Here is a 13898-nt window from a genome sequence, read left to right as displayed (position 1 = left end):
GGTGAGAGAGATTTGTCTTGACCCTGGGCCAGGCAGAAAAACTCTAGCTACAAACACCCAAAGGCCTTCATGTTCTCTGAGACCCCGCTGTGCTTTCCATATTTTCACTTCAGAAGCTCTCTAAAGTAATTCCTTCTCTTCACCCAGTTTCTGTGTCTTACAAACAAATGATCTCAAAGACATCTTCACGGTAGGAGGCAGCTGCACAGCTTCATGTGCAAGTTAATATTTCCACGTTATATGTGTCATGAAGCAATCCGAGGGACACCCCACCCCACCCCGCCCCCGCTTACACAGATTTCCCAATCTTCCAAACTATACTGGATTAGCCCTAGGATTTTTAACATCCAAAAGATCAAAGGCCACTTTAAATCGGGCCTGCCAATCTACCTCCTCCATCCAGCTCCCCCTGGGTTCTGTGGCCCTGTGTGTGGGCTCTTCTGCCGCTGTCTCTAGCCAGTCACTTTAGTTCTGCTTTAGTTCACTGCCAACCCCTCCTGCAGGCAACCTAAAGCAATCCCTAAGAAAGGCAAAGCAGGTGGTGGTGCACACCTCTAACCCCAGCACGTGGAAGCAATGGCAAGTCAGTCTCCATGAGGCTAGCCTGGTCTACAAAATCAAGTCCCAGGACAGCCAGAGCTGTTATACAGAGAAACCTGGTCTCAAAAAAAAGAAGAGGAGGAGGAGGGGGAGGGGGAGGAGAAAGAGGAGGGGAGGAGGAAGAGGAGGGGAGGAGGAGGAGGAAGAGAGCAAATCAACAACAGAAACCTAACCCAAAGAGTCACACCACTAAAGACTGTATTTTTAGTTAAAATACAGAGCTCTGAGCTACAACAAAGAGATAGGCTAACCTGAGACACAGCAGTAAATGCTACCTGCGAGTACCCTGAAGCTAGTGTGCTAGGGATTCCAGCACTTGAGTCATGGAGCTGTTCAAGATAATTTAGAAAACAAAACTTTCTCCACAACAGGATAGTGGTGAGGCCAAGTCCAAGGTCAGAAGCAAGACTGCGTGACACTTCCTGCAGAGATGCTCTCTATGCTGTCCAATACAGCAGCCCTGGCACGTGGCTAGGTGCATTGGAGGATCAGAATATGTAGTCTGTTTCATTTTTATTAAAGTTAATGAGAGGAGTTATGAACCAGCGGCTGTCCTGTGAGCAGTGCAGGTTTGTGTGGTAGATGCAGGTAAACCTCCAGAGTCAGAAGATGTGAACACGGCCACCCAAACGGAGCCCAACAATGTAACAAATCAAACCTTTATGTTGCCAAGTGTTTCAAAACTTTCTACAAAAGCCACAAGTTCAGATTTACTGTGAAATTTACCTGTTTTAAAACGTCATCAACCAAATTAATAAAACTTGATTATCTTAACCAAACATTTCACCTATCTCATTCAGTTCAGGATTGTTTTATTCATTAATTCATTATACAGTGAGTGAATGCTACATGTCAAACACCGTTTTGTGTAGCAGAGACAAAGCAGAGAAGAAAAAAGACAAAAATCCCTGCCCAATCTGTAAAACTAGTAAAGATAAAACACAACTAACGGATACAAAAATAAATCTCAGAAAAGGCCTAGTGTAATTTAGGGGGCAGAATGGTGGTTATGAGGAATCCAGAATTTCCTCTTTCAGGGCAGTTTAAATTTTTACAGGGTTTGTTAACTTTGTAAACACCAAGGCAAGCAAGCACTTTTGTAACTACCGTTGGTTTTCTACGAGTTCCAATAAACTTCCTAATGTTGCTTCCTGGCTTCCCAGTTCTACAGGCACCCTCTCCAAGCCTCCTTCACCCACTGCTAGATTCTAGAATGTCTGCTTTACTTGACACCCCTCAGAAGATAAACTCTCATCACCGTGCCATGCACACTATTCACACTGCTTGGCTCTGCTCACATGAGAAGAAAACTGCTCATTTCAGAGCATGTGCGAACATGTTTAACGCGGTCTACCCATGGAAGGTAAAAACAAAAGCCCCCAAACACTAGGTATGTAATTAAAGTCATTATCATTTCTACCACTGACAATCAATCATGTGCCACCCAGAAGAAGAACAGTAGTCGTTAATCTGTAATCACTAATTAATCCTTTAAATGGAGTTTTTTAAAGGGGGGAAGAAATCTATACATTTTCAAAGACCCACTCACCACATTGCACAGCACCCAAGAAAGAACCGTGGCTGCCATGCGCTCTTCAAAGAACCATGGCCCAACAAACATAAGCTGGCAGGCTTGTAGGATTAGGGAATTAATGATGTGAGAAAATTAAACAATTTGGATTGCTAGCCTCTAAGAACATTCCAACCCCTTAATTCTTCAAGTGCCATCTCAGAATGAGCAAGTAGTGTGCTCACAGGCATTCACAGCCGATGTCCGGATGACAGTTTCAACAACTCTCACTGAAAACGACTATTTCTTCCCTAGTTTCTATGGAAACAGTTGTCAGGTTGGCAAAAATAGGACATGCACTTTGAAATAATCATTCAAGCTAAGTACATGATGGATGGCTTCTTTAAAAAAAAAAAAAAAAAGTTACCAGGCTTGGCTCTTAAGTTTCCAAATGTCACAGCACCCCTGCACCCCGGCTGAGGATGTCTGCTATGAAGCTAAATCCTTTCAGAGAGGGCTCCAAGACCCTGAGAGTCGCTATGAGGCGATCAACTCCTATACTCCTATGAAGCTCTCAACTCCTAAATTCCAAAAGTGGTATTTTCATCTCCTGGGACTACCGTTTCTGGCTGAGGTTTGCCCGCACAGGTGATCCCTGTCGCACGGCAGGTGACGTGTAAATAGTATTTGAAAATGATCCTTGAACCCAAGTTTTTCAGAAAATCAGTAAGCTCCCTGGAACTGCTCCGACTGTCCTGATGCTGCGAGCTGGAGCAGGAGCACTTGTCTCTGCACAAGGACGAGCGGCGGGGCGGAGGGGAGACCCGCACGGGCCAGGCCAGCTACACCGCAGGAGGAAGCCCTGCTCCGGCGGAACCCACCCCCGGCGGCGGGAGGCAAGCTTCCAGAGAGCCCGCCGCCCCCGGCCGTTCCCGCCGACCCCAGCATGGCCCATGCCCACCGCAGCCCCGAACCCCTGCCCCAGCTCCCCAGCTCCGCCCTCCCCGCCCAGCTCAGGGAGAACGCCCAGCCGTCACCGTGAGCACGCACTCTAGCCGCGGCCTGAGCGGGATCCAGCAGCCGGCCTCCGCGCAGGCGCACACCCTGCCAAGCCCCGCCCCATCACTTCCTGCCCTTGGGACATCCCGGACGCCTTTTGCCCCGCCCAGCGGTCCACCGCAGGCTGCTGCGGACTGTCGCGCCCTGGCGCACCCCCATATGGCCGGAGGAGGGAGGATACTCCGGGCTAAGCCACCTGCCAGGAACTACACACTTCCTTGGTACTCGCCATGGCTGTGTTGGATCTCGGCAAAAACGCACCTGCAGTAGTTTCTACCCTGGTTGAGCCCAAAAGGAAAGCGGTTTCAGGGTCGGATGGAGGACTGAGATGCCTTGGTTTGAAGCTGCACTGCGCTGATGGTTTTAATTCCAGCATTCCAATTACTGGCACTCATCCCTCAGTCCCAGGGTGATAACGTGTGCATAAAAATAAGACTAAATATGAAAGACTGTTTCACCATGATCTCTATGGGACACTAAACGTTAGGAGGTTAGCGGCATTCGTGACAACAGCTTCTGTAGTGACCTAAGAGGAGAGAGATTTCACTGTGGGAATGGTTTGCACAGGGGTGTGAATACTGCCAGGCATGATTCCATAGGAACTGCAGCTAGCCACTAGAGCCAAAAAAATGACGCTTTGTGAGTATATGAATCACTCTGTTTTCCTAATAGGCTACCTGAGAGACACATTAAAACTTCAGCTTTACTATTCATGTATTTGTTAAGTCATTCAACAAATATTTGTCTAATGCGTGACAGCACTGTGCATGGTGGTGATATTAAGATCAATGTCATCTAGTCACTATAATGAAAGCATCGTGCAATGGTGCTTGAAAACGATGGAGGGAAGCTTGGCAACACTGATTTGCCACATCTGCTAGAAGGGCTGTGGAAATATTTACAGGCTGTCATAAAAATGAAAGTGGCTCTACAAACCAATGGGAGCTGGAAATAGAACTCTAGGAATCACTGACAAGGAGGAAATGGCCCAAACTTTGGGTACTGGTGAGGAAAGGAGTAGATGGGTTGAGAGAAAACAGAAGTTGGGAAACAGAACCCTGGGAAACTTCGACATTTTAAAATTCAAACCAGGGTCCAGGGGTTCATATCTTCAATCTCAACACTTAGGAGGCTCAGACAGGAAGATCACTTTGAATTCAAAACCAGGTTGCCAGCTATGGTGGTCAGTCTCAAGTCAACCTGGCCTATAAGGTAAGACCTTATCTCAAAAACTAAAAAACACAACAGTAAAAGGAGAGAAGCTTAGACAGGCCGAGCCAAAAGGAATGAGAGGGTACTGGAGCAAGTATTCACCATATTATAATTAATAGTCATTTAGCAATACTTAATTTTGAATTAAGAGATCAATTGTAGACTCTTAATGACTTTCAAAAATGGCTGGGATACATCACCTATCTAAGGCCCACTATTGGAGTAGCAACTCAAGAACTGAGTAGTTTTTATCAAATCTTAAAAGGTGACAGAACTTGAATAGTCCAAGAGAATTATCAGCTGAAGTTTAGACAGAATTGGCTTTGGTGAAAAAGAAATTATAGTATGCACATGTGGATCATTTGGATCTGGAGCTTGGTTGCATCCTAGTTATTTTACCCTCTATGCATTCCCCAGGGATATTAATGCAGAGGGAATAGATTATCTTAGAATGGATATTTTTACCACACAGACCGAGTAAAAAATTAAAGACATATGTGGCAAAGGTTTTTTGGGGGTTTTTGTTTTGTTTTGTTTTGTTTTGTTTTTTGTTTTTTTCGAGACAGGGTTTCTCTGTGTAGCTTTGTGCCTTTCCTGGGACTCACTTGGTAGCCCAGGCTGGCCTGGAACTCACAGAGATCCGCCTGCCTCTGCCTCCCGAGTGCTGGGATTAAAGGCATGCCCCACCACCGCCCGGCAATGGCAAAGGTTTTTGAGTTGATTCTAAAAGGAAAATTAAGACTTTGTCAATTGACAGGAATGTACCCAACAGAAATTGTAGTACATTTCACTAATGCTGAAGTTACCTCTTTATGGGCAGAAAATGAACATTGACAAAGAGTTTGCAGTAATTTTTTGGGAGAGTTTAACAACAGATATCCCCAAAACAAGAGACTTCAATTCATAAAAAGAATCAATTAGGTCCTTCCTCACATTGTACAGGGAACAGCAATTTCTGGAGCCCCTACAGTCTATACTGATGCAAATAAATCAGGAAAGCCAGGTTATAAATCAGGAAATTTAAGTTAAGTAGCTCAAAGCCCTTATGATTCTGTCCAAAAGTCAGAATTATATGCCATTATCATGGTATTAATGGATTTTACAGAAACTCTTAATATAGTTACTGACTCTCAATATGCAGAAAAATTTGTTTTACACATTGAAACTGCTAAACTTATTCCTGATGAATCAGAACTAACTTCATTATTCATACCATTACAGGAACTAGTCAAGAATAGGAATCACCTCATGTATATCAAACACATATCAGATCTCATAAGAGTCTGCCAGGCCCTTTGAAAAGGTAGTGATGAAATTGACCAGTTATTATTAGGAAATGTGATGGAGACCTCAGAATTTCCTTAAAAACACCATTCCAATAGCAAGGGTTTGAAAAAGGATTTTTCCATCACTTGGCAACAAGCCAAGGAAATTATAAGACAATGTCCTACTTGTTCCTTGTACAATCAATCTTCACTACTTGCAGGAAGTAACCGAAAGGGCACTCAAAGAAATAAAATTTGGCAAATAAATTTTGAAAATTAAAATTTTCAGAATTTGGAAAATTAAAATATGTACACAACACCATAGATACATATTCAGGATTTCAATGGGCAGCTGCTTTGAGTTCTGAAAAGGCTGATTCTGTAATCACACATTTGTTAGAAGTTATGGTCATCATGGGGATACCTGTACAAATTAAGACTGACAATGCTCCAGCTTGATAAAACTGTCTTTGCATATTACAACATGAAGCATATTACAGGTATACCATACAATCCTACAGGGCAAGCAGTTATAGAAAGACCGAATTGAACTCTAAAAGATATGCTTAATAAACAGAAAGGGGTAAGAAAGACCCCCAGAGGTAGATTACATAAAGCTTTATTAACTTTAAATTTTCTAAATGCTAATGAGAAAGGAATGACAGCTGCAGAGAGACATTGGATAATGGAAAAAAAGTACAGAATTAAATCAGCCTGTATACTTTAAAGCTGTGTTGACCTACAAATGGAAACCAAGATATGTGTTATGATGGGAAGGGGTTTTTGAAATGAATGATAAACGGAGCTGGTGGTGGCACTGGTTATTACCGCACGGAAAGGTCACAAGCCATGGCCATGCTACCTGGTAGCAGAGAGATTTATTAGGAAGAAGAGGGGGTAGGGGAAGAACCAGGCCTGGGAAAGAGCATGTGTGGAGAGAGTAAGATAGTGCGGGGGAGAGAGAGCAGAGCAGAGAGAAAGGGTGGGGTCTGCATCCGGCTTTTTAAGGGCTCCCAGTGAAGCAGGCTTACTGAGGTACACCATGCATGTGCTGATTGCGTGACCACACCATGCACAAGTAGTCGCCAGTGCACACTGATGACATAAGACGCAAGACCATTTGCTTAACTCCTGAACTGCGCATGTAGCTGGAGTGAGGGCAGAATTCTAACAGTTTTGCTTTTGTTTTTACAGGAGAAGAAAATCTATGGAGGCCATCAAAATTGATAAAGATTAGATTTGAACAAGAGAGTTCTCTTGATTAAAGGAGGTGATAGTTCATCAACCAGCATGACCATTCAATCTAAACTAACTTAGAAGACTAACAAATGTAGCCAGGCGGTGGTGGCACATGCCTTTAATCCCAGCACTGGGGAGGCAGAGGCAGGTGGATCTCTGTGGGCTACAGAGTGAGTTCCAGGAAAGGCACAAAGCTACACAGAGAAACTGTCTCAAAAAAAAAAAAAGACTAACAAATGCTTTTCATTTGATCAGATATAACTTGCCAAAAGGGAAACTTCCCAAAGTTATGGTTGGTGCAGAATTTTGTTTTTGTCTTTCCAGGAAAATGAAGGCAATCAGCTAAGGAATCTGAAGACCACTGGACAACTGAGACATCTGAAGAAAAAAGGATGAATCATCCAGAGAAAGTGTCCCAAGAAAAGGAATAAATTGGCCTACTGATATATCACATTTCCAACAATATAAAATTTCATAAATCTTCCAAAATGTTTGTTTCTGCTGTTCTCTACAGACACATAATGCAAACAGTCTTTTTGTAGTTCAATTAAAAATTAAAGCTGGCTTTGGAGTTGAAGCGTGACTCTCCTTGTCTAAACTCAAACATCCTTGTTAAAAGGAAAATCCAAAATCTCTGTCTTATGTCAGAAGAGCCACTTGATATGGGACAGAAGAAAAACTGACATTAAAGGACTGATCTATTGCTACTAATCTCATGATCCTTTGGTTTTATTTTAACTCTTTTAAACTTTTCTTAAGGTATGAATATTATATCAGAATTTATAAGATTAGTATATATATTAAACTTGTGTCATGATATTAATGGTCTTATGGAGTACTAACTAATTCTAGAAAAGGATTTCATCTAGATTCCTGTATGTGATTTGGGGTTTGAATATCAGGTACACTAGGAATTAAGTTTTTGTGCTCTGGATATACCTAACAAATTATGGTCCCTAAAACTCTTTGAGATCTGCTGCATATGACATTTGAAATGTTTAAGCTTTCTGCAGTGAACCATGGCCATACCTAACAGTGACTTTTGAAGTCTCCAAAAGGAGGATGGGGCTCCACAAAGATGATTCCACCTGAACTATGATAATGCCACTAAGCTGACAAACACCACCTAAAGATCAACTTTGGACTACAAACTGCTCAGGACAATTTCAAAGTGGCTAGCTGAGATGATCCAACCTCACAGACTACTCTAGCCAGGACTTGAGACAAGCCCTGCACTTTCCCATTACACAGAAACTGGACAACCAATGATACAGCTAGCTCTCCTAGGACTTGACAATTATCCCAATTTTTTTCATGTTCCCCCAAAGATGTTGTCCCCAGACAGCAGGAAGCAATTTTAAGAGCACAACACCCACATTCCCAAGAGGTAGGGTGGGTGATTTTTGGTCATTCAGTAGAGTATGGATATTTGTCATCATTTAGGGGAGTTGGTTACAAATTGTTATTGGTAATGGTCAGGAGAAAAGCTGAACAACAGAGATTAGATTCAGGAATCTCATTCTAAAATGAAAAGGGGAATATAGAAATAGGATAAAAGGGTAGATTATTGAACGTACTTTTAAACCAAAAAAGCAACTACTAGTTTTAAATATTTTGCATTGGCTTGGATTTTTGTATATTGATACAAATTTGAAGTTGTTTTTGTTATACTGTATATATGTTATAGAAATGATAGGATAAAAAAGGTAGATTATTGAGTCTATTTTTAAACCAAAAATCGACTACTAGTTTTAAATATTTTATACTGAGAATGGATTTTTGTATATTGATACAAATTTGAGATTTTTTTGGTAGAACATATTGTACATACATTTCTACTCTTGTTCAAGATATTGTACCTATACAGATCATTCAACAATGTAATGTAAATGTCTAGTCCTTGAAAGTTATTATTACAAACTATTTAGGATAACAAAGAAATGCAGGTTAGCAGTTAGTTACCTATTACAATCAAACTTGTAGTCATGTTAGATATGTTTTTATGATCAACCAGAGATGTATTTTAGATAGGCAAGTGGTTTTCAAACACTTCAGAGATCTACAGAATATGGCATTTAAGATGTTTTAATATAACATTCTTTTTTATTATAACTGAGATATGTCTACTCCTGGCAGCACCAATCTACTTCAGAGAAGATGATGGACATTGAATAAACTCCATATGGAGTTTACTTTCTTTATGGCCAAAATTAGCCACTGGGCAAGAAAGATCCTTGCTTTTACTGCTGACAGTATGTTGTCCAAACTGGACAAGCAGGACAGAAAAGAAAGTGACTTCCGAACTTGCCAACACAAGATGAGACAGTCCTTCAAAAATTCTGCTTCATAGAAAAGTCTGTCAGATATTCTAGGCCAGCAGGCTGAAGATGGGTGCCCCAATGTTACAGAGGTGACTGTCCAGGCCAGTTGTTTCTGTCATTTCTTCATTTTTAGTAGTTGTTTGCTTTGCACTTCCTGTTTACTCAGGTAATATTATGTCCTTCTCAGGTCTCTGATGGAGTTGAAGACCAGATAGTTATAGTTATAGTTTAAGAAACTAAAAAAGTATAAAGTGTATAAGGTTGAGAGGCATAAAAAGATAGTTTTGTGTTAGTAATGCAAGCTAGAATAGAAAATGAATTAGATACAACACTTTGGACTCACCAAGATAGGATAGATAATGGAGCATCAAATTTCTCTGAATTTGTCAAATGCTAATGGACTAGACATTGTTAATATAATTATTGCCTATATATATTTGTATATAGTTATTGTACTTATTGTATATAGTTTTTCTATGTTAGTTTAAACCTTTGTTTTTTATTTAGAGAAAAAAGGGGAAATGCCATGTGATATTTTGTGTTCTGACAAATAAAGCTTGCCTGGAGATCAGAGTGAGGAACTAATCACTAGTTAACCATAGAGATCTGGAGGTCTGTACAGACAGGAGACAGGAAGTGATAAGACTGGGCAGAGATAGGAAATGAATGATAAGGCAGGTTGAAGACAGGATCTCAGTCCTTTTTGGTCAGAGGATTCAGAGAGGTAAGAAGTCTTTGGTGGCTGCTGCTCTGCTTCACTGATCTTTCAGCTTTTACCCTGATATCTGACTCCTGGTTTTTATTGATAAGACTAATTAGAATTATGCTTCAAAGGGTTATTGGGGTCTTTTGGAGATCCAGCTCCAAGACTGCACCTAGGGTATGCAAAAACTGCATGAATGTGGCAAGGGCTGAACTTTCCTATCTGAGGGGAATTAGTAAAGAAACATACATGTTCTGATGGCAACTTTCTCTTTACTTCAGCTTGAAAAATCTCCTTCTGAAAATTTCTCTCTGAAAATCTGTTTCCACACAGCTACACATCTCTACACACAGCTACATCTCTTTCCACACAGCTGCACATCTCTACACAGCCACACACCTCTCTTCTACACACCTCTCTCCTACACACCTCTCTTCTACACACCTCTCCACATCTATATCTCTCTTCTACACAGCCCTCTCACAGAAAAAAAAACTCTGGACAAATATGTGAGTTACATTTTGATGGTCACAAAGCATTCCTTGAGTAAACAGTAGGAAGCAGAGCCATTCTGATAACATATAAGAAGGTATATCGTTTCTTTCAAGCTAGGGAGGCCATGCTGCTGGCCAGTGAGTGAATAGGCATGGCCACGCTTGACTGTCAGACAGACTGTAAAGCAAGAATGTGAGGGAAACACATAGCTGAGTGCTCAGCATTTCCCAACAGAGTGACATTGAAATTCAGGACCTAAACAACAAACAGTTAGTTGGCTGAACCTTGAGTCTTGCATCATGAAACTAGTATTAGGTGTATGTGTAGAGAGTCAATTGCTGAGAGAATCTGTGCAGGGAGTTATGTCTTTAATGCTATCAGCCAGACTTTTGCAAGTGAAGAGCTGACACTAAAGTTGCTTCATGCCTCACATTGGTTCAACAGACACCTGGGAATCTGTCCCTGTGCGGCTCATTTGCAGGGGCAACTAGTCTGCTCTGAATTTGTTTTGAGGTCTTAAATCAGCTAATGGTATAAAAAGCTATCTTTGTAACCAAGAATATTGTTAATATTATTATTTTCCTATGTCGGTCTGAGCTATAAATATATGCTAGTATTGTTTCTATTCATCAAAATTATATAGCTTATGAAGGAATCATCTTCCTGACCATCCACAAATGTATGTGTGCCCAGTAGATGGAATATATACATGAGATAAGCACACAGGCAGTGGGGAAAATACTTATGGCTGTTTTTAGGGAAGAAATGTAGTGGCACATGAGAAAAATTACAGATAGAAACAACCAGTTGGGATGTGAGACTCCCAGTCAGGGAGATTCTGATATGGGAGAGCCTGTATTATAGACAGATGATCATAGGGATTTTGACCAAATAGTTTATCCACATGCCTTCTAGCTTATTCCTGGATCCTCAGTTTTTCCCTGGGGGTACACAAAACAGTGGTAGGGGAGTGCAGAGAAAAGTTAATCAAGAATGGTGAGAGGGGTGAGAATCCATTGCCCTACCTGACCTGTGCCTCTCACTCCCCAGAGGTGGACTTAGGCATCCAGACCCTGAACAGTGCTGAGCCTAGCCTACCAGCCTCTGCTTCTATTTGTGTCTTTCACTTTTGTCTCTTGGACTTTTTTTTAGAGCTAGCCTCTGAACTCCCATTCCTGCCAGGGGATGGCCCTGAAGGATAGATCAAGGTTCATGAACCCTGGTGGAAACAACATGAAACTGCCAAGTGTCCAGGTCCAGGCACTGCAGGCAACAGAGTCAGCCTTCACATCACACTTCCGTCCTTCCCGCTCTGGTCACAGCCCAAGTCCCAGAGTAGGGATGGTTCTCTATGGGATCATCTGGGTGTGAAGAGGATATGGGCATTGTGATGGCTATTCTTGGTTGTCAACTTTGCTACATCTGGAATTAACCCAAGTGGCTGGTCACTTGTAAGGCTTTTTTTTTTCTTAATTAAATCATTTGAAGTGGGAAGACCCACTTCTAATCTGGATCATTGAGGTGGGGGGATCCACTTTTAATCTGGGCCATACATTCTGCTGGCAGCTTATATAAAGGACATGGAAGAAGGAAGCTTTCTCTCTTTGCCTGCTTGCTCTTGCTCTTCCTGGCAAGTTCATTCCTGCACTGGTATCAGAGCCCATGTCTCTGGAGCTTTGGTATGTACTGAAGACCAGATGAGACACTTAGCCTTGTGGACTGAACAACTACTGAATTCTTGCATCTTCCATTGGTAGACAGCCATTGTTGGACTAGCTTGACCACAGCCTGTAAGCCATTCTAATCTTCTTTCTACGTATAGAGAGATTCAATTATCAGTTCTGTTCCTCTAAAGAACCCTGACGAATACAGACATGAATTCTGCCACTACCATCACTCTCCCCATGCCCAATCTGGGGCATCAAGGCTGTCCTAGGAGAAGAAAATAAAAAAGGGGAGTGGAGATGGGCAAAGTACTGGCAGTTTAAGAATATCTGGGGGAGTGGTAGCATTATGGAACCCAGCTAGCTATGGTGGGCACATCTGGGAACTCTTCTTCCTCCTGACCTTGTGGCATCATGAACTGTGAAGAAGGTTGGACTTGGTGCCCCAAACTGTTGTCGAGTCTCCTTTCACATCTGTTCTGATACCATGGCCACAATCTCCACAGCTGGGTCCCTGGTTTCCATGTGCTTTGGAGGAAAAACAAAAGGTCAAGAGGAAGAAAGGAAGGAAGGAGAGAGGGAGGCAGCAGGCAGGCTAGTGGGCAAACACAAGATCCTAGCTTCCTTTGAGGAGATTAAGAGATTACAAACATAAATATGACTTCCTGTCCAGTGACTTACCAACTGCTATGGGCTGACACTGGAGTTCAGAGGACATCTGCTGAGATTTCCAGATTATTGTGTCCCCAAACAAGGAACTGGACCAGGGACACATGGATAATGGTAGAAGCAGAGATGATGTATTAAGAAAAAGCATACTTCTGAGGAAGAAAGCAGGCCAGAGAGCTGGGAAAGGTTAGGTGCTCAGTGGCATTGGGCCCCATCAGCCCCTTATATGTAGACCTTGGCAGGGGTAAGAAAGGGTCAAGGTTCCAGCCTTTTTCTCTGTCGCTGGTTTATTTCATAGGCTAATCCCGATGCTACTTTCTCCACTCTACTTTCCTGTCACACCAAGATATGTCTCATGAAAGCGGTTTCACTGAAGTCCCCTATACAGCTAACCTTCCACCTCCTACATACACCAGTGTGTCTTGAGGCCTCGTGTACCTGGGACAGGATTACATGCAGTGGGGTAAGGAGTGAGCAGGTAGAAAGGAGTGGCTGGAATCTCAGGTTAAGTGTCTGGTTACCTTTCCTATGCTCCTCTACCATCAAGTGTCAATAGACCCAACCTTGTTGAGGGTCTCCTGGGGCTGTCACCATGGCTCTGATTTCAAGATGGTAGTGACCATGCCATGCCTGAACAATGGCCCTCCACAACAGGATCTGTAAAGTAACATAAGAACAACTGTGAGTATAACGCGAAATGAACAAGAAGAACGGTTGTAGATATCCTCATGTATAATCCTATTTGTTGTTGACATTCAAAGGGACGAGAACTTCTATGGTCATGTTCATGTGTGTGTACGTGCATATATGTGTACATGAGCACATGCAGAGTCCAGAGAACAGCCTTAGGTGTTGGGACTTGGGCACCGCCCATTTGTTTGTTTGGGGTTTGTTGTTGTTGTTGTTGTTTTGAGACCGGGTCTCTGATTGACCTAGGGTTTGACAAAGCAGGCTAGACTGAGTGGCTGGCAAGCCCCAGGGACCCATTTGCCGTCTCTGCCTCCCCAGTGCTATGATTACAAGTGGCCTTTTACTTTTTTTTTTTTTTTTTTGATACAGGGTTTTCTCTACCTGTCGCCCTGGTTGTCCTGGAACTCACTCTGTAGACTAAGCTGTCCTTGAACTCACAGAGACCTGCCTGCTTCTCCCCCCACCCCCAGT

At 42.4% G+C, this 13898-nt stretch overlaps 1 protein-coding gene and 1 long non-coding RNA gene across 5 annotated transcripts in view; one reads left to right on the top strand and one right to left on the bottom strand.

Moving 5' to 3' along the window:
• Oma1 (OMA1 zinc metallopeptidase) overlaps nt 1–3237 on the bottom strand; it is a 61452-nt gene extending 58215 nt beyond the window's left edge. Inside the window, exon 1 of one of the 4 annotated variants that reach the window (XM_006987191.4) lies at nt 3161–3237. The gene's annotated coding sequence lies outside the window, so the exon portion shown is untranslated. Of the gene's footprint in view, nt 1–2149; nt 2430–2537; nt 2656–3147 lie in introns of those variants that run through there. The other 3 variants (XM_006987190.4, XM_076564626.1, XM_076564627.1) reach the window with 3 other exon arrangements.
• LOC143271922 (uncharacterized) lies at nt 2860–9772 on the top strand. Its single transcript, XR_013049252.1, has 2 exons — nt 2860–3808; nt 7210–9772. It is a non-coding gene; the product is annotated as an uncharacterized LOC143271922 (long non-coding RNA).
• Nucleotides 9773–13898: the final 4126 nt, after the last annotated feature.

This window comes from Peromyscus maniculatus, chromosome 2 (assembly GCF_049852395.1).
Source record: "Peromyscus maniculatus bairdii isolate BWxNUB_F1_BW_parent chromosome 2, HU_Pman_BW_mat_3.1, whole genome shotgun sequence".
NCBI classification, from domain to species: Eukaryota; Metazoa; Chordata; class Mammalia; order Rodentia; family Cricetidae; genus Peromyscus; species Peromyscus maniculatus.
This window is presented reverse-complemented; position numbering and strand designations above follow the sequence as displayed.